Consider the following 20,018-nt stretch of genomic DNA (forward strand, 5'->3'; position numbering starts at 1 on the left):
ATTGGTGCTATTTGAATATTTATTTAGCAATGTAAATGAAGTTACTCCCAATACCAACCCTCCCGGATACTGAATTTATTTAATTATTTGTTACCAGGGGGCAAAGAGTTCATGCTACCTAGCCATTTATGTATTTATTCACGAACTACCACCATCCAAACACCCCTCTGACCCGGTGACTGAAGTTGTAAAGTTAATCATCTATTATGAGGTCAATTAATTAGTTATTGGTGCCATGTATGAATTGATGAGCGCCCAACACTCAAGGCACATAATTATAAAGGTGAATATGTTGTAAAAAGAAAACCTGTTACACATACGGTTATGTAAAGAAAAATAAAGCAAAGCTGCCCAAGCCATGCAAAAGAACTAAGATTGTGGGCCTCATTACACGGAAGGCGGTAATGGTTAACGGCCACCGTTAATGGTAACGGTGACCGTTAACCATTACCACCTTACTACGAGGTCCCTTAGCGGGTTGGTGCTTTAACGCCTGCTTTTTGCAGGCGTTAAAAACCAACCCGCTAAGGAACCTCGGAGCTAATTACGGCACCGCAAAATTGCGGTGCCGTAATTAGCGCCTTCCCCATTCCCATAGAGCCCTATGGGGCAGAAATGGGAATGGGGAAGGGCAATGGCGGAAGGGGGATTTACCGCCCCACCAACCTTGGAATGGGGCGGTAAATCCCCTTTCCGCCTTCCGTGTAATGAGGCCCTGTGTCTGTAGTTATTTAACCAGTGTCTCAGGTGAAACTGTCCATCAACAGGGCTGACTTATCCTAGTGGAAGGGACAATGCCTCTCAGGGCTCACTGGCCTAGACGGAGGTATGTCATAGGTCTTCCTACGAGGGCTCCTCCATCTCCCCCCTGGGTTTTCATTTGCACATGTGTGCAGTAAGGTGTAAGTATCCCATGCTCAGGTCTCCTAAAGGTTGCTGCCCACACCATCATACCATAACATAGGGAGAAACATCTTACACTCTTGGAGGCACTGCTGAGATCCTAGGGGCCCTTTACCCAAAAATAGAAGAGAGCTTTGTTTATCCATCAGGAGCCCTTCACATACATTGGTGGTTTAGTACACATAGTCAAAATGCACATGAATATGTGTTTCATTGGGTATGAACCGAAGGGCTTAGTCAAGAGGCCTGCTTCATAGTGGGCGAGGTCCCCTTACATATCACGACTGATGACGTATTAGCCATGACTGGTCTTTTGGAATCCATCACTGGGAAAGTGAAGAGTGTGGGGCGCATACCTGGTCAAGATACCAAATGATATATGCTATGTTATGGTGGAGTTTCTCTTACAGGAAAAACCTTGCCCACAGAGATCTAAGGTGGGGAGCCTTTGATTACCTGCCCCGTCTGGATCTTGGATGCTTGGCCCGGGATACATCCACGCCCAGAAGCTACTACACCCACCGAAGATGCCCTAGTCATTGCTGCTGCGGTGGGTGAGGCTGTTAGAATAACTATGGAGCGACAATCCCCATCACCTTTGGTTAGTGAGCAGGGAACCTACACCCGCTTCCGACCTTTTTCAGGCAAAAAACCTGTGCCTAAGGGAGAAGAGGGCTATGAATTATGGGCAGATCTCACTCAGCTTATGCTACATGACTGGAAAGTGTTTGACCAAGAAATGAGTAGACGAGTAATAGAAGCATTATGAGGACCCGCTCTACAGATGGTACAGTCCCTCTAAGCATTGAGTCCTGATCCAACTTTCCTGCAAGTGATGGACGCACTGGAGGGAGCTTTTCGCACCACTGAGCCAGGAGGGAACTTTATGATGAGGTTTCATCCAACCTATCTGAAGCTGGGAGAGTAATGTTCCAATTAACTAGTGAGGATTGAGCAAATTCTGTGCCTGGCACACCATAGAGGGAGAGTAGAGACTTCCTGATTGAACAGCAACTAATTAGAGGGGCCTAAGTATCTGCCATAGCCATTCTGCAGCTGAGACTGCGGGAGAAACTGGACACACCTTCATCCTATGAAGAGCTACAAAGGTCAATGAGGGCATTGGAGAAAGAAACAGGTGATATCAATGTCCAGCGCTACCCAGTACAAAGTCGGATCCCAGTACCTACCAATGTCATTTCTCAGCAGAAACAGATTGAAGAGCTGCAACAGCTGGTCAGAAATTTACAGACCCATTTGCTGATCAGGTAAAGCCCCAATGCCAATCAACATTGAGGCAGAGAAGCTTTCCCTTCATCTCGAGAAAGAGAGCATCAGGTATTTCGACGAGCACAAGAGCCTCGAGAGTGTTTACCCCAGTCCTCTGCCCCGTTAGCACCATGGAGATTTTGCCATCAATGTTGGGATGGCAGCCACTCGACTAGACTGTGTGACCAGGACCCAGATTATGCCTGAGTAGCAGCTCGCTTTAATGCACTGAAACCCACTCCAGCCAGGGCAATGTCGGTAAACGCACAAGAGGTTGTAGCCGAGGAGCAGCTAGAACCTCGACTACAGGGGTAAGCTCCACTGCAAATAACCCCCATACATGGGTGTAGGAAATGGGGGGACAGAGGGGACATATCCCCCCACAATTTTAAGCAGGGGGGCAGATGTCATGTTTCCCCCCACACAATCTCCACAATCAGAAGCGAGGCGAGGGAAAGACAGGGGTTATTTTTCCAACTGAAGTTTAAGCTTTGCTTGTGGCTGGCGCTGCCTAGAATTTCTATTCTGTGCGCTTAAATTTGAGATGCGGCACCGCCTGGGCCGGGAAGTAAAGCACGCATGCCCTCTGTTGAGTGACTGCAGTGGGGCTAGGGGGGCAGTGCCGAGTTGCTGAGTCTGTTGGCTGCTGAGCTGAGTGACGCTGTGTGAGGAGGCAAGTGGTGTTGCTGTCTGCCCATCTTGCCTCCAAATAATGCATTTCAAATAATGTTCTGTGGTGTTGTCCCCTTTTCTTCCTGCAAAGAATGCAGAGAATGAGGCCCACACTGGCCCAGTGGCCATCTAGCTGCATTCTGGTCACACACTCTCTGCTCACACTTGTTACGTGCGACATAGGGCCTCATTCCGCGTTTGGAGCTAACCATGGAGTAATTAGCTCCATGGTTGCCTCCAAAACCGTCCCAAATCCGGCATGGTGAATGCAGTAATTACCGGTCCAATCCAGGGTTGGAGGGAACGGTAATTCCCCATTCACCTTTCGCCCTTCCCCATTCCCATTTCTGCCCCATAGGGCTCAATGGGAATGGGGAAGGAGGTCATTATGGCACCGTAAATTACAGTACCGTAATTATCTCCGAGGTACCTTTGCGGGTCCCGTACTTAACTCCTGCTAAAAGCAGGAGGTAAGGAAGGACCCGCAAAGGGAACTCGGAATATGGAGGTAAGGGATTACCGGCATCGGGTGCCGGTAATCCCTTACCTCCAACCTCGTAATGACCCCCATAGAATGACAAGGACCAAAAGGCCATTAGCTTAGAAAAACGAAATGTGTGGAACGCAAAAAACAATGTAGTATGTGAAAACACTGGTGGGAAAACGCTGGCCTCTTAGTAGGCTGGCATATTCCCATGGAGAGTGAACACACTGCTCATACACAAGTGCTTGTAGCATGGAGGGTGCAGCATAAGTTGAGGGTCAGTGGCAGGGCGGTGAACAAAAGTCAAGTAGACAAGAAGAAAGGGAACAGGGTATTGAAAGGATGAGGCACAGGGGAGCTGAGCAGAAATGAAGCGACAAGCAGGGGATTAGAAGATACATCCGGAAAAATAAGAAGTGAATAACAGCACCAGGGACACAAAGAACTTCTGGTGTCATAACCTTCTCTTCGGGGGTGAAATCAGTAGGCTACAGAAAAGCGACTGGCATATAGATGAAGCCATGGAGTGGAGCCATATTTGTTATGCCAGCAAAGTGACACATGTCCAAAGGCAAAGCACACTTTATGTTCTGTGGTTGTCTACAGTATCCCACAGATCAAGCACAAACAGTCAAGTGCATTCTCCTTGTGCCCACTACACAGCAGCACCCTGAGCAGCGAGAGCATGAAAGGCCACACAGGTTGCCATCGGGAGATCAAGACACTGGAATCCCCTTTGCTGCGTCTCACTCGGCGTTGGCTCACAAGTTACATGGCTTTCAAGGCCCAACACTGGTACGGACCCTTGAAGTCTGTATTGTTCGTTTGGTTTCCAGATTCCGGCAATCTTCTGATTCCTGGGAACTAGGATTGGGGAACTGGGCGCATTAAAGAAAACAGCCGAGATGCCATTCATTTACTGCTAATGCTGTCTTTGCTGTGCTTCACCAGAACCCGCTACCCCTTTTACCCCAACCTCCCTGCTTTGTCAATGGCAGCAGGTGCATGCTGCACTCTTTCGGCCACCCAACTTCCCACTGTCAGTGGCTGCAGGCAGTGCTGGCATATTGTCGAATTTTCCCAGAATCCGGGGAAATCCATTTGTAACCTTTGTTTCTTTTAGTGGGTTTGTGCTTCGAACGGCGGTTGTTAGGATCAGGGGTAAGAAACCCACAAGACCATCTGATCAATATCTATGTAAAACCAATTGCTAAGATTGTACTCTGCATGAAATATTTAAGGACTGCCTTTTAGGTTTAAAAGGTGTGCACCTTTTATAATTTGCTTTTAACATTATAAGAAACACCCCTCATTTGTGTTATTTTCCAGGTTTTCATAATTATTCTTCTGAGAGGTAAATATTTACATGCCCCTCTCAGTCGCAGGTGGGATCCTACAGTAAAGAAAATAAAAACATTCCAGCGCCGGTAGTGAGGAGGCAGGCATTGCTGGTGGAGTCCCATGATATGATGCTCTACTGCTATTGCCACATGCTCTTCAATAATGGTGCAGAGGACAGACTGAATTCTTGCTGCATACCCTCCTGCCCAGCACTTCAGACACGAAAGGTGCATGGGGAGGAGAAAAGGGCAAGTATCTGGGTAGTTGATGGCAAACATTAGCAAAGGGTAAAATATGTGGGTAGTTCATGGCAATCGATGGAACAGGGTCATGCAGCTGAGCAGTTGATGCATTCATTGGCAACAGGGAAGATATTTGAACATTTCATGGCAGTCCTTGGTAGTGTAGCAAGTAGCTGGGCACTTGCAGGCAACACTTGACAAAAGAGAAAATTCCTGGGCAATTTGCTATTGATGGAAATCATCCACAACGTTGAAAGTACCTAGGAGGTTGATAGCAATGGGGCAAGTACCTGGGAATGTCATGCAAACCTTTCCAACTCGGAAACCACCTTCACAGTTGATGGCAATCCTTGGCAATGGTTGAAGTTTCTTGGCATTTGATGGCAATCCATGGCAATGGGGTGAGCCCCTGGGTATTTTTATGGCAATCTCTAGCAAGGATGGTGTAACTGGCCTTGTCATGGAAATCTCTAGCAATTGGTGAATACCTTGACACTTAGTGGCAATGCCAGGAAATTGAATGAATAAGCTACAAATGTGTGCCTATAGGGTGGGTAGATGGAGAGTTGTTGTCATTCTTTACTAACCTTAGTACCTAGGCATTTTATGGCAATGTTCGACAATACAGTGAGCTCATGAATAGTTGATGCCTGCGGGAAAAAGGATGTGGCCATTTGATGAACCATCCCTAGCAATGCAGCACACATCTGGTCATTGCTTGCCAATCCTTGGCAATGGGGCAATTACCAATTATTTCAACGAGCTAAGAAGCTGGCCATGTGACAGTGTTCTTGGCTATGGGATGACTTCTTGGAAATATGATGGCAATCTATCATGAAAGCGCCTGGCATATGATGTGAAATTAGGACCTGGCCTTTAATGGCATTATCTGCCATGGAATGTGAGCGTGGACCAGTGGAATAGAGTACCTAGTGTTGAGGCATCCAGCATTTGATAGCAAGAGCTTTCAGGTGAGAAATTGACGGGATGAACATATGCAGGGACAATGGGACATGTGATGCTAGTACATGGAATTGGGTGGGAATAAGTTGATGATACAGAAATCAATGTCACTATAGACACGTCAAGTGCCCACGTTTGCAGTGCTTAATATATGTATGAATCTTCCACCAGAGAGGTGGGGGATGGGTTTGCTGTCCCACCAAATAGTGAAATGCAGTCAGGTTTTTGTGTTTTCCATGTGATGGACTGCAACTTCGGCACTTGGCCTCATTTTATGTGGGTTTAATATGGTTTGGTTTGTGTCGGTAGAAAATTCCATAATGTGTCCTCTGTCTCATGCAGAATGTATGTGTTTCCAACACCCCTACCCCCACAACGCAATAAGGACACTGAATTCAGGACTACACACTACCAAGTATCACAGTAAGGCTCAGGTGGCCATCTCTGTCTAGTCCATGAGCTCTGCAACATCAAGTATGTGCTACCAGCAAATTTTAACAGACTACGGACTCAAGCCCGTCTCCCCCGAAGCATTCCAGCCAGCCTCATTGGGCTCACCATGACTATCCCAGTTGATCTTGAAGGGCAAAGGACTACGGCATTACTGGACAGTGGCTCCCAAGTCACCATAGTGTATGAGCCCTACTATCGGCAACACACAACCCATCTACCCTTAGAGCCGTTGTAGGGACTAAATCTGATGGTAGTAGGAGATGCTGCCTGCCGCTATCTGGGGTATACCTGTGTGGACATCCATTTAAATCAGAAAGTGGCCAGAGTGAACACCACCTTGACCACCCTAGCCTTGGTGTGCACCACAGAAAACCCAAATCCGAAGGTACCCCTAGTAATGGGCACCAACTCCGCCCTGTTAAGTACACTAGCCAAGATATGTATAGAGATGACATCTCCACAATTTGCACAATCCTTGACAATGCACCAGGCTTGCCAACAGGCCAACCTCAAGAAAAGCATGGAGGAGGCAAAGCAACCAAATTGGCCAATGGGCGATGTGACCACCACCAACAAACCATGGCCAAGCTGACATACCACCCAGCCAGATGGTAATGGTGCTTGGGCATGTGCGCCTCCAAGGCAAAACCGTTAAAGGAGATTAGTGATGGAAGCTTCGGAAAGTGAAGAACTGCCTGGTGGTCTGATGGGCCAACGCATGCTGGTCAGTGACACTGGCCAAGGAGTGAAGAACATTAGAGTCCCCATCACTAATATTACAGACAAAACAGTGCACCTGTTGGAGGTCTGACAATTGCGCAGTTTCACCTGGCGGACTCAGTGGCCCAGGCAGCTGGTACCAAAAGCATATATCCTCTCTTGGTTGTAGAATAGATAAACTTTGGCGAGTCACCATTGTCGGAACATGAAAAAGATAATCTACGAGACCAGCTGTCCCTGCGGGCCGATGTGTTTTCAACCAGAGACTGGAACTTGGGTGAAGCAAAGGGGGTAAAGCATCACATCTGTCTGAACGATACCACCCCTTTTTGAGAAAAGTCAAGAAGGCTGGTGCCTGCTGATGTGGAGGACGTTTGACGTCATCTTGAAGAACTCCTGCAGGCAGGCATCATCCAGGAATCGAGAAGCCCTTATGCTTCCCCCATCGTGGTGGCAAGCAAGAAGAACAATGATGTGCGGTTCTGCATCGATTACCAGAGGCTAAACAGCCGAACGGTGCCCGATCAATACACCACCCCCCGAGTGGATGAGGCTATTGACTGCATGGGGGGATGCAAATCGGTTTCAGTCTTAGACCTACAAAGTGGATACTATCAGATCCCCATGTTACCCGAAGAAAAGGAGAAGATGGGATTCCTTTGCCCCTTGGGGTTTTACCAGTTCACTCGTATGCCACACAGGATATCGGGAGGGCCAGACATGTTTCTACGTTTGATGGAAAGAACTGTGGGGGATATGAACTTACTTTAGGTGATGTCTAGCTAGACAATGTGATTGTGTTTGGGTGGACACTGGAAGAACATCACCAATGGTTGCTCAAGGTTTTGGACCGCCTCCAGCAGCAGGGACTGAAAGTATTGTTGGAAAGTGCCAATTTTGCCGCACCAGTGTAAATAAAGTATATTGGCCATGTGGTGTCAGTCGAAGGAGTGCATGTGGATCCTGCCAAGATGGAAGCCCTCAAGACCTGGCCCCGTCCGCAGAACCTGCGAGAGATGAGAAGTTTCATGGGGCTCTGCAATTATTACCGGAGGTTCGTGCCAGGTTTTGACAACATAGCATGACCTCTCACTGGATTGACCAAGGGCTACCCAGCCCCAGAGAAGACTGCCACCAGTGGGGAAACTCACTCCCAGGCTGTGTACCATCCCAAAGAGAACTTTGGTCTACAATGGAGTGAGGAGTGTGAACAAGCCTTTGCTCATCTTAAAAATAGATCTTACTGAAGCGCCTGTCCTGTCGTATGCTAACCCACACCTGCCCTATATCCTCAATGTGGATGCCAGTTTTAATGGGTTGGGTGCCGTACTCTACCAAGAACAGCAGAGAGTCGTCAGACTTGTGGCTTTTGCCAGCCAGCGGTTGAGCCCCTCAGAAATGTACTACTCCACCCACAAGCTGGAATTCCTGGCAATTAAGTGGGCAGTGACTGATAAATGGCATGACTATCTTTGCAGAGCTACTTTCACAGTGAGGACGGACAACAATCCACTGACATACATCCTCAAGTCCGCCAAGTTGGATGCTATGGGTCATCGATGGTTAGCAGCTTTGTCCACATTAGCCCTGGAATATCAGCCCGGAGTCAATAATATAGATGCTGACGCACTCCCCCGAAGACCTCCCACTGAAAACAGCTCAGAGTCCACCCCTACCGAGACGGCCTATGTGGTCACGATGAAAGCCCTTTGCAGGAAAGGAACTTGTCATCCATGTAGAGAAGGAGCCAAGCACCCCCCTCAAGCATCTATCCCATCTTGCCTATATGTTGAGTGCCAGAGTGTGGAACATGTGTAGTACCAGTGAAGATACTGATACCGAGGAGAATCCTGGAGGCGAGGTTACGGTTGAGAAAGCCATATCTGCATACACAACAGTATGATGGCCATTTGAATGAAATTCCAGAAGACGCATGAAAGAAGAGTAAACAAGAAGATTGGTGACGTCATGAGAAGTAATATTGATGCACCTAGAAGAGATGCAGAGGCAAGCGAATATAGATATTGTATAAGGCATCAAGAAACTATCATCTCGGGCTCGAGATGAAGTGGCTTATGCTACACAAATGCTGAAGATATGAAGTCATTTTATACGTGTACAGATGCAAAGAAACGGAAGCAGACAAAGTATTGTTGAGGCTAGCTATGTAGTGAATAGTTGCGGCATGTGCCAACGTGTACATATATAGGAGTAGGTAAAGATTGGATGATTCCACTACATGTTATAGCAGAGCTGGACCAAGAAAGGAAGGTAATTTCCATTGTGTCACAGTTGAAATGCAATTGAATTACAGTAGGGAATCTCAGAAGGTGTGACGTTGGACCAGCCCCAAGAAGACAAGGCTGTGTTAGGCTGGAATGAACAGGCAGTACTTACAATCGTGTGAAAGAACAACACTTCTGTTCAGAAGACATGAATGGAAACAAGGAAGATGTCAGAGGTTCATTAAATTATAGTATTTTAAATGCACCAGAGCTCAAAATTGTGGTCTTTAGTCACGTGGAGGGATGAAGCTGGCCGAACATGATGAACCACACCTATGCAAGGAGACAGAGCGTGCCCCCACTCCCCCGTAATCTCCAGAGCAAGGAACACTTCCAAGGCCATGTTCAAAGCCTTAATTGACATGCAGACCACTGAGGTGACGATAGATGATATGCTAATTGTTGGGAAGCTATGGTTATGACCAACCCACCAGCACCTGGAAGTCCAGCCTGTGTGCTGCTAATGTAGGTGGAAAAGTACTGACGGATGTAAGCGGGACAGCCAACTATAGGGGGCTGTGTAGTTAAGGGCCCTATAGTTTGTGTAACCAATGGGACATCATGTATTTAGTGACGTTCATAGTGACCTGTTTTAGGGGAGGGCTTAGTTGCTCCACCTGATATGAGAGAACCTATCACTTTCTTAGACTAGTGTGGAACGTATACCTAGATGTTCCCTCTAAGCGTATCACATTTGCCACTAGGTTTTTGTAGTTTGCCACATAGGATGACATTAGCAATGGCGAGTTTTTTCTATTAGAATGATGTTTTTTTATGCATTTTGTTCAGATCATGCTGTGAGACGTCCGTTGATGTCCATCCGGTGTACGCCCTGTTTAAGATAATTGACATTAAAACTGCCAACTTTGCCAACTTCCTGAGTTGTTTTGATGTTTGAGTATCTTCTGCATCCCCATTCATCTCAAAGCATTGCTACCTCATCTTAAAGGGCTGTGTCGGCTGTCTACGGGGGACAGAAAAGGGGATTCCCGTGAGCTATTGTGATGCAATCAGTCTGATGGCTCCTGAACTGCTGCATATGAATCCGGCTGCAAGACTTGGAACTACGCGAAGTGCCAAGGCAAAGAGAATGGATCAAAGGGGCCACCGGATAGCAGAAACCTGCCCAATCACCAGATCTATTGCAAATGATGTAAATCGCTAGTGATGAAGGGAGGAGTGCTGCACAAGGAGAGTCAAATCCACGTGCGACTTATACACCGGCTGGTAATACCATGCTAATTATGTCTACTTGCACTCCGCACCCTTCATGATTCGCATGGGCACCTGCGAAGTGAACGAACCTTGGAGTTAGTATGAAGCTGATTTTACTGGCCAAACCTAGGCCCAGAAGTAGAAGAGTATTGCCACACCGATGCCCGATGCATCGTTTGGAAAACTCTCAGCCATCCAGCCGCAGCCCTTCAATGTCTACAGAGCTCTGGACCCATGGAGTTAGTTTGTGCTGACTTCCTGGGCCTTAAAATGGACAACAGCGGAACTCAGAACATTTTGGTAGTGACAGATCATTTTACCAAATATGCCCAAGCATATCCCACTAAAGACCAGAAGGCTGCCACCATAGCAAAAGTACTCTGGGACAAATTCTTTGTGCATTATGTCTGGCCTGCATGCCTACATTCCGATCAAAGGCAAGACTTTGAATCCAAGCTCATCAGAGAACTCATGGAGTTGATTGGGGTAAAGAAAACCAGGACATCCCCTATCATCCACAAGGGGATGCACAAGATGAATGTTTCAATCTCACATTGTTGGGTATGTTGGGGACGTTGAGTGCAATAGAAAACTCAAGTGGAGTCAACATGTGTCCACCCTAGTTCACGCATAAATTTGTACAAGGAATGACAGCACTGGGCTCACACCGTATCAGCTGTTTGGAAGAGATGCCAGGATACCCATAGACTTGAGTTTTGGGGTCTCCTCTGACAGGACAGGTGTAGAGAACTACCGTGTTTAAAGAGGAGACAGAGCTATAGTGTAGATGCCACACATATAAAGAGCTCCCATTGGGAGAGCCACAAAAGGACCAGTCGTGGTTAAAATGATAAACATCAGATTTAATAGAATTATGACCTAAAAAGTGATTAAATAGTGTGGTCCACAGTACATACAATTCATAAACATTTAAACATATATCAAACAGTCGTTACGTGATAAGCTAGAATTAGCTAATTGACAGTGTATCAAAAACAGGGATACACTCAACATCAAGAGGTACGCTTTACAGAAAGTGCAACGTACTCTACAGTAATTAGAATCAGTATGTCAAAAAACTTAATAACTCTGGTGCCAGTACAGAGTATTAGCTCGACATGTTTCAGTTCCTACAGTTATTATGGAACATTCATCAGGAGATATACAGGTGACCACGTAACCAAGACAACATTTAAAAACGAAATGATGACATTTGAAGTATTCGTAGCATCTGCAAAGTAAAGAACAAAAAAAGCGCAAAACATGAGCTTCAAATTAGCCATTATTGTTGCATGTTCAAAATACATGAACCAAGGCATCTAAAAAGAGGGAAATAAATACCTCCACTGATGCCTGTGGGTGCTCTCTACTCGAAAGGTAGTTGGCGGTGTAGAACTGAGGGTCATCTCTACCTAGGATATAGAAAAAACATCCAAATGAGCGCTGAGTAGTAGCTCACTAAAAAAGCAGGATATGTGCTTAGGCTTAGCAAATAGCGAAACTAGTATCGCATAAAAAACATATGAAAAGGTGTACGGATGAGAGAAACCCAGTGCTGAGAGACAAAACGAATTATCCACAGTGTGCCCCATATAATTCCAGAAGTTGAGAAGAAGTCGGTGACTAGAACCTAAAGAGGTAGTTCAAGGTATAGTCTCTAATCTCGTGTGTTTATAGGAGACAGAAGGCGGCTAGTAACACTCAAAAGTAAACAACTACCCCACAGGCAATACCTTCAAGTTGGCAGTAAGAGTGTCAGTCGTGACCAAATCCGACAGCCCCAGGATATAATCCTGCCGCCAGCGCTAGTGCTCTGTGGATAGTACGGAGAGTGCCGTCTGTTATGCGGGCAGCAGTGCAGCAGGACTGGGCGACCGATGTGCGAGTGGTAGTCAGGGAAATACAGTAGTCCTACAACTATGTTGGAAGAGAAAAGAGATGTAGAGCAATGTGGTTAGTCATGGCAGCCATCATGGAATGGCTCAGACCAGACAAGGAATTAGTACACTAGGTAGCACACAGTCTACAAAAAACGATGGTAAGGGATCAAGTGAGTGTAAACGATTATATGTTGTACCATTCAATAGATTCGTTAAGACCCCTGATGTCACTCTGCAGAGTATATATCATCTTTTGTTCCATATAAAGCAATTTTTTCTCCCGGGTGGCATAGTTGGATCCTTTAAGTGATAACAATATTGTCCATTTGATTGTCAACTGGTTTAACAATCTTAATCCTCACCTTCAGTTTACTATGATGTCTAGTAACGAGTTTATTAATTTTCTCGACCTAACCATTTTTGCAACCAATGGAGTCTTGAAAATTAAGCCTTATCATAAACCCACCGATAAAAATTCTCTTCTTGATTATTCCAGCCATCACATTAAACATCTTCGTGATAATCTTCCCTTTGGCCAGTTTTTACGCCTTAAAAGGAATAGTTCTACGAAAGAAATATACGAGGCGGAGGCGAACACTCTCGTGAAAAAACTGAGACAGAGAGGGTACCCTAATAAACTGGTGAAAAAATCAGCCAAAAAGGCTTTTAATAACAACCAAGAAGCACTATTGGAACCAAAACCTGTTAAACCTAAAGATGATCGTATTGTGTGTGTGAATACCTTTTCTAACCGGAGCTTTGAGATCACCAACATCATTAAGAAGAATTGGAAAATCTTTCAAACGACCTCCCCCTCTATGAGTGTGCCGATCTTTGCTTATAAAAGGAGCACGACGATAGGTAACAGGGTTAGTAACAGCAAACTTAAACCTATCCCTATCCAGGAACCCAGATTAACCACCCTATGGGGTCTACCTGAACCTACCGGTCACTATCCTTGTGGCTCGTGCGGGGTCTGTAAATTGACCTCTATAACTAAAAATGTAGATGTTGGCCTGTCAAAGCTCTGGACACAGAAAAACTTGACTAATTGTAACACCGAATTTGTGGTGTACCTGATCACTTGTAAATGTGGACTGCACTATGTAGGGAAAACAACCCGCAAAGCCAAAACTCGTATCATGGAACACCGGAGCTGTCTCAAGAACAGAACTGAAAATGCCCCCATGGTGAAACATTTCAATCTTCTGAAGCATCATCACGAGGATTTCAAATGGACAATATTGTTATCACTTAAAGGATCCAACTATGCCACCCGGGAGAAAAAATTGCTTTATATGGAACAAAAGATGATATATACTCTGCAGAGTGACATCAGGGGTCTTAACGAATCTATTGAATGGTACAACATATAATCGTTTACACTCACTTGATCCCTTACCATCGTTTTTTGTAGACTGTGTGCTACCTAGTGTACTAATTCCTTGTCCGGTCTGAGCCATTCCATGATGGCTGCCATGACTAACCACATTGCTCTACATCTCTTTTCTCTTCCAACATAGTTGTAGGACTACTGTATTTCCCCGACTACCACTCGCACATCGGTCGCCCAGTCCTGCTGCACTGCTGCCCGCATAACAGACGGCACTCTCCGTACTATCCACAGAGCACTAGCGCTGGCGGCAGGATTATATCCTGGGGCTGTCGGATTTGGTCACGACTGACACTCTTACTGCCAACTTGAAGGTATTGCCTGTGGGGTAGTTGTTTACTTTTGAGTGTTACTAGCCGCCTTCTGTCTCCTATAAACACACGAGATTAGAGACTATACCTTGAAGTACCTCTTTAGGTTCTAGTCACCGACTTCTTCTCAACTTCTGGAATTATATGGGGCACACTGTGGATAATTCGTTTTGTCTCTCAGCACTGGGTTTCTCTCATCCGGACACCTTTTCATATGTTTTTTATGCGATACTAGTTTCGCTATTTGCTAAGCCTAAGCACATATCCTGCTTTTTTAGTGAGCTACTACTCAGCGCTCATTTGGATGTTTTTTCTATATCCTAGGTAGAGACGACCCTCAGTTCTACACCGCCTACTACCTTTCGAGTAGAGAGCACCCACAGGCATCAGTGGAGGTATTTATTTCCCTCTATTTAGATGCCTTGGTTCATGTATTTTGAACATGCAACAATAATGGCTAATTTGAAGCTCATGTTTTGCGCTTTTTTTGTTCTTTACTTTGCAGATGCTACGATTACTTCAAATGTCATCATTTCGTTTTTAAATGTTGTCTTGGTTACGTGGTCACCTGTATATCTCCTGATGAATGTTCCATAATAACTGTAGGAACTGAAACATGTCGAGCTAATACTCTGTACTGGCACCAGAGTTATTAAGTTTTTTGACATACTGATTCTAATTACTGTAGAGTACGTTGCACTTTCTGTAAAGCGTACCTCTTGATGTTGAGTGTATCCCTGTTTTTGATACACTGTCAATTAGCTAATTCTAGCTTATCACGTAACGACTGTTTGATATATGTTTAAATGTTTATGAATTGTATGTACTGTGGACCACACTATTTAATCACTTTTTAGGTCATAATTCTATTAAATCTGAGGTTTATCATTTTAAACACGACTGGTCCTTTTGTGGCTCTCCTAATGGGAGCTCTTTATATGTGTGGCATCTACACTATAGCTCTGTCTCCTCTTTAAACACGGATCTTTGTCCTCCCGGACTTAGACAGAGTATACGTTGCTAACCTATCTTAGTTAAACGTATACCGGGTTTCCTCCCCATTTAAGTTGTTCATAGTGGCTGATTGGTCACAGGACATTTTCTATAAGTGGGTTGGAGATTGTGCCTTCGCTTAGCACCCTTCTGAGAATCCCCTTTTTTATTTTTATTTTTATTTTTTCTTTCCAACTTTGTACTTTGAACTACTTTCCTGATGGCATAGAACAGAACACTAGCTTATAGCGATGACTATGCTGCAGCCCTTATGAACGCTATCTCTATTCTGAACCACGAAGACACGGTGGATGTGTTGAGAGATAAAGATGAATGGAATGAACTCATACAGCTAAAGAAAAGACTTACGAGGACAGAACTCCATGGAGCAATCATGCTCGAATACCTCAAGAACAAAGCTTTACCACAAGGACTGACAGTCCAGAATGAACCTAGACTGTTTCTTGATAACGAGAAGTTTCGAGTACAATGGAGCTATATAGCTAATCGGTGTGGTCGTGATTGGTTAATCTTGATTATAGACACAGCCAAAGAAACATCTACTAAAATTGAAATCGAACTTCTTAAAATTGAAGAGAATATAAAGAAAATATTACCTTTGGACAACTATAAGAGACGCCTTGAAGAAATTGAGAAAGAGATGAAGGAATTTAAAAGTATAAATACCAATGAAAGAATCCAACGTATGAAAAAAGACTTGGCCCGTTTCTCGCATGAGAGAGCTTTTCCTTATGTTAAAGAAGATTATATCAACAAAACATTACAAACTAATGGTCCAACTAGATATAATAGACGAGTCCGTTTTCGTAATACCTCATACAGTACCAGTCATGATAGTAGTGACCCTGACGATGTAGATGAAGGAACCTCCTCTGGGAACAAGACTCCCAACCGAAGAGGAAGAGGTCAACCATCCCGACGACAAAATGAACGAAGAAGAGGCAATCAGGGCCGTTTTTTACACCAGGCCCCAAACAGAAGCAGCTGGGACGACGGAACAAAACAAACCAGAAGCGGGAATCGCTTTTGATTAATCTATCTAATTATACTCTCACAGATATAGATCAACAAGTCCTCAACAAAGGTTTGGGATTCGTGATGACGAAACTACATGATCCTTTTGAATTTCTAATTGATTTAAAAAAACTAATGAGGAAAATCCACCTGAAAGAATTCTTCTCTGCTGATAACGTTATCCCCTTGGAAGAACCTCTCAACTGCACGGGACTCCGTAAACCTTCCACTTTCTACCCTCCTTCTCAGAGTTTTTCTCCTGAGTCGTTAGTCTTTGAAAAGAAAGTGATCGCAGAAGTTAAAGCCCTGGAAAATAAACCATCTAGACCTTTCCACAATCTCTCTAATTCAGAACTTAAAGCACTCGACTCTTTGGCCAAAAACTCCCAAATTGTCATCAAGAAAGCAGATAAAGGTGGAGGTATTGTGGTTCTTAATCTCACCGATTATGTCACGGAATGCGAAAGACAACTTAGTGATAACCACTATTATCGCCCTCTCGCTCTGGACCCGACACCGGAACTCATGGCACTCGTTGCAGATAAAGTTTCTAAAGCTAAAGACCGAGAGTGGATCTCGAAACAAGAGGCGGATTTCCTCATCAATAAAAAACCAAGCATCCCCACTTTCTACATTCTACCCAAAGTGCATAAAACCTTGGTGAACCCTCCAGGTCGACCCATTGTGGCAGGGATTAATTCTGTACTTGAACCCCTCTCTACTTTTGCGGACCACTATTTGAAGGGATTTGTGCAAAACATGCTATCCTATGTAAAAGACTCTCGAGATGTTATTAACAGTCATGAAAACTTGGCTTTCGATACAAATACCCAGTTGCTACTAGGTTTAGACATCGTATCCCTCTACACCAATATCCCCCAACAAGCATCCCTTGATGCGATTGAAGAAATACTTCTGGGCCGCATTGATAATGATCCGGTCCCTACTTCGTTTATCCTTTGGTGCGTTGAACTAGCATTAAAACGTAACTACTTTGAGTTCAATGGTAAGATTTTCCAACAAGTTGAAGGGACCGCGATGGGCGCCACTATGGCTCCGAGTGTTGCTAACTTGTACGTAGAGACCTTTGAGAAAAGCAACGTCTACAGCAACCTCAATCCCTATAGTAATAACATCGTGAAGTGGAGTCGCTACATTGACGACATCTTGGTCATATGGAGAGGCACCTTGACTGAAGCTAACAATTTTTTCAACTGGCTTAACAATCTTAATCCTCACCTTCAGTTTACTATGATGTCTAGTAACGAGTTTATTAATTTTCTCGACCTAACCATTTTTGCAACCAATGGAGTCTTGAAAATTAAGCCTTATCATAAACCCACCGATAAAAATTCTCTTCTTGATTATTCCAGCCATCACATTAAACATCTTCGTGATAATCTTCCCTTTGGCCAGTTTTTACGCCTTAAAAGGAATAGTTCTACGAAAGAAATATACGAGGCGTAGGCGAACACTCTCGTGAAAAAACTGAGACAGAGAGGGTACCCTAATAAACTGGGGAAAAAATCAGCCAAAAGGGCTTTCAATAACAACCGAGAAGCACTATTGGAACCAAAACCTGTTAAACCTAAAGATGATCGTATTGTGTGTGTGAATACCTTTTCTAACCGGAGCTTTGAGATCACCAACATCATTAAGAAGAATTGGAAAATCTTTCAAACGACCTCCCCCTCTATGAGTGTGCCGATCTTTGCTTATAAAAGGAGCACGGCGATAGGTAACAGGGTTAGTAACAGCAAACTTAAACCTATCCCTATCCAGGAACCCAGATTAACCACCCTATGGGGTCTACCTGAACCTACCGGTCACTATCCTTGTGGCTCGTGCGGGGTCTGTAAATTGACCTCTATAACTAAAAATGTAGATGTTGGCCTGTCAAAGCTCTGGACACAGAAAAACTTGACTAATTGTAACACCGAATTTGTGGTGTACCTGATCACTTGTAAATGTGGACTGCACTATGTAGGGAAAACAACCCGCGAAGCCAAAACTCGTATCATGGAACACCGGAGCTGTCTCAAGAACAGAACTGAAAATGCCCCCATGGTGAAACATTTCAATCTTCTGAAGCATCATCACGAGGATTTCAAATGGACAATATTGTTATCACTTAAAGGATCCAACTATGCCACCCGGGAGAAAAAATTGCTTTATATGGAACAAAAGATGATATATACTCTGCAGAGTGACATCAGGGGTCTTAACGAATCTATTGAATGGTACAACATATAATCGTTTACACTCACTTGATCCCTTACCATCGTTTTTTGTAGACTGTGTGCTACCTAGTGTACTAATTCCTTGTCCGGTCTGAGCCATTCCATGATGGCTGCCATGACTAACCACATTGCTCTACATCTCTTTTCTCTTCCAACATAGTTGTAGGACTACTGTATTTCCCTGACTACCACTCGCACATCGGTCGCCCAGTCCTGCTGCACTGCTGCCCGCATAACAGACGGCACTCTCCGTACTATCCACAGAGCACTAGCGCTGGCGGCAGGATTATATCCTGGGGCTGTCGGATTTGGTCACAACTGACACTCTTACTGCCAACTTGAAGGTATTGCCTGTGGGGTAGTTGTTTACTTTTGAGTGTTACTAGCCGCCTTCTGTCTCCTATAAACACACGAGATTAGAGACTATACCTTGAACTACCTCTTTAGGTTCTAGTCACCGACTTCTTCTCAACTTCTGGAATTATATGGGGCACACTGTGGATAATTCGTTTTGTCTCTCAGCACTGGGTTTCTCTCATCCGGACACCTTTTCATATGTTTTTTATGCGATACTAGTTTCGCTATTTGCTAAGCCTAAGCACATATCCTGCTTTTTTAGTGAGCTACTACTCAGCGCTCATTTGGATGTTTTTTCTATATCCTAGGTAGAGACGACCCTCAGTTCTACACCGCCTACTACCTTTCGAGTAGAGAGCACCCACAGGCATCAGTGGAGGTATTTATTTCCCTCTATTTAGATGCCTTGGTTCATGTATTTTGAGCATGCAACAATAATGGCTAATTTGAAGCTCATGTTTTGCGCTTTTTTTGTTCTTTACTTTGCAGATGCTACGAATACTTCAAATGTCATCATTTCGTTTTTAAATGTTGTCTTGGTTACGTGGTCACCTGTATATCTCCTGATGAATGTTCCATAATAACTGTAGGAACTGAAACATGTCGAGCTAATACTCTGTACTGGCACCAGAGTTATTAAGTTTTTTGACATACTGATTCTAATTACTGTAGAGTACGTTGCACTTTCTGTAAAGCGTACCTCTTGATGTTGAGTGTATCCCTGTTTTTGATACACTGTCAATTAGCTAATTCTAGCTTATCACGTAACGACTGTTTGATATATGTTTAAATGTTTATGAATTGTATGTACTGTGGACCACACTATTTAATCACTTTTTAGGTCATAATTCTATTAAATCTGATGTTTATCATTTTAACCACGACTGGTCCTTTTGTGGCTCTCCCAATGGGAGCTCTTTATATTTGTGGCATCTACACTATAGCTCTGTCTCCTCTTTAAACACGGATCTTTGTCCTCCCGGACTTAGACAGAGTATACGTTGCTAACCTATCTTAGTTAAACGTATACCGGGTTTCCTCCCCATTTAAGTTGTAGAGAACTACCGCAAGAATGTAAGAGATCTTCAGGACCAATTGTCCCAAGCCTTCCAACTGGCGCAAGCCGCTGCTGAACAGAATGTGCAGCAAACAAGAAGAGATATGATGATAACGTTGAGTTCCACAATCTACGCGATCGGGTGCTCATCAGGAGTTTAGGGAAAAGAGGACGAAACAATCTTGGGGATTGCTGGGAATCCCAG

The 20,018-nt window shown here is 44.5% G+C and overlaps 1 long non-coding RNA gene across 1 annotated transcript; it reads left to right on the forward strand.

The window, feature by feature from the left end:
- The first annotated feature begins 18,992 nt into the window (after positions 1 to 18,992).
- LOC138481745 (uncharacterized) lies at positions 18,993 to 19,634 on the forward strand. Its single transcript, XR_011274376.1, has 2 exons — positions 18,993 to 19,135; positions 19,246 to 19,634. It is a non-coding gene; the product is annotated as an uncharacterized lncRNA (long non-coding RNA).
- The last annotated feature ends 384 nt before the right edge of the window (positions 19,635 to 20,018 follow it).

The sequence above is a fragment of the Ambystoma mexicanum genome, chromosome 5p, assembly GCF_040938575.1.
Source record: "Ambystoma mexicanum isolate Mex_15411 chromosome 5p, UKY_AmexF1_1, whole genome shotgun sequence".
NCBI classification, from domain to species: Eukaryota; Metazoa; Chordata; class Amphibia; order Caudata; family Ambystomatidae; genus Ambystoma; species Ambystoma mexicanum.